General features: G+C 32.6%; 1 long non-coding RNA gene across 1 annotated transcript in view; it reads right to left on the bottom strand.

Annotated features, from left to right (window-relative positions):
- Positions 1–468: 468 nt before the first annotated feature.
- Positions 469–1,643, bottom strand: part of LOC117100136 — a 2,063-nt gene continuing 888 nt past the window's right edge. Inside the window, exon 2 of the long non-coding RNA XR_004444076.1 lies at positions 469–1,479. This is a non-coding gene — a long non-coding RNA (uncharacterized LOC117100136). The remainder of the gene's footprint in view (positions 1,480–1,643) is intronic.

Here is a 1,643-nt window from a genome sequence, read left to right as displayed (position 1 = left end):
ATAGTCTCTGAATTGTTACTTTTATACAGCATCCTAAATGAATCCAAAGAGCATACATAAACAAACAAAACAAGTACCATGTTTTTATTTTTTCTTCAAGGGCAAATTATTTGTTTATCCGTATTTTCAACACTTCCACTGCATCTGAGAATACTGTACTACTAAAGTCAGGCTAAAACACCCTCACTTATTTTCCTTTTATTGTTTATATACTGTGCAATATTACTATAAGGTATAACAAATTTATTCACTTTGAAAAAAATTTATTTGATTTTAAGTCAAACTTCAACTTCATAACTTCATATTTTTCAAGAAAACAAAATAGGAGCTAGAATATAGTGAGATTTAATTTGCTCTAATCCCGAATTATAGGCTTACATATGAAAATAAAATTTACAATCATATAAAGATGGCGTAATGAAAGAATGTTAACAATTCACAGTATTCATTTCTTTCAATTATTTCTGGTTTATTCTAAGGGGGGGGGGGGCCTGTTGGACAGTACCTCCGGGATCCTCTGTAAATCATAATAAATCAATACATAAATCATACATAAAGGCCTATATTTTACGTTTACTACTACATTATCGGGATTTTTTGTTTATTTCGATTTATTTTAGAGAGTGTTAAAACCCCTCAACACCCCTCTGGCTGGGCCCTGACTGCTAGAGAGTATAGTGTTATGTTGCCACCCCTCATCCTCCTCTGGAGCAATTCCATTGCTATTGAACCTGGTTTTTGACAGCATACACAACACCTGCATAAATTGTTAATGGGCTTATTTGACTAGTTCATTTTGTTGACTACAATTTTTCGTTGAGTATTATTTCCATTCTACTGGTTTGTAAAATAGATATAAAATTAATGTAAACCAGTGTGTGTTAATTAGCATTATTCGCGTGACCAAAACAAACATGGCCAATTGGTTTAGCAACAACTCTGCATTAATATAATTTAGATTAAATTTCAGAAATTAAAAATTTTAACATTTACGCACATGAAGTCAAAAAATAATTATAGGCTAACAGAATTTAAAAACTGGATGAAAACATTTATTTTTTTTTTAAACCTTGATTATGCATGATGTATCATTGGGATAACTATGTAGCCTTTTTGTTTTGTTGAGTATTTACCAGTTTTATATTCAAAAGGTCTTCTTCGTTAAGTAGGATATTACCACTGCTCAAGTGGGCGTGGTTTAATGAAGAACGACCAGTCAAATACGGCCATTATGACTTGCAAGTCTTCCATTTTGTTATGAACGCAGCATGGATTTGTTACCAAACAGGAAGGTAGCTGTAGATTTTCTTTTGGATGCTGCAACAGCTTCAAGCAAGGCTATTCGATACTAGTCAAAGTTCTTCATATATTCTGTCTCTATTTCATAGAGTACAAATAAAGAATTGGATGTGGAAGCTGCCTTAATTACATGATCTCCGCAACTTGCCAGGAACTGAGTTTCAGTCAGAGAAAAGTGAGCTGCAAAACAATGGGAAAAACCAAGTACAAAATATCATTAATGCTAACTCTAAAACACAATTTAGAATATGAGTATGGTAACTCTGAACGATGACAGACTTGAGGCCATAATTGACTCTACGTTTCGTTCTTTATTAGAACATTGTCCAGAATGAATAATCTAA

This window comes from Anneissia japonica, unplaced genomic scaffold, assembly GCF_011630105.1.
Source record: "Anneissia japonica isolate Jap-2015-1 unplaced genomic scaffold, ASM1163010v1 scaffold241_len727266_cov204, whole genome shotgun sequence".
Lineage (NCBI taxonomy): Eukaryota > Metazoa > Echinodermata > Crinoidea > Comatulida > Comatulidae > Anneissia > Anneissia japonica.
Note: the sequence above shows the minus strand (reverse complement) of the source record. Positions and strands in the feature narration are given on the sequence as shown.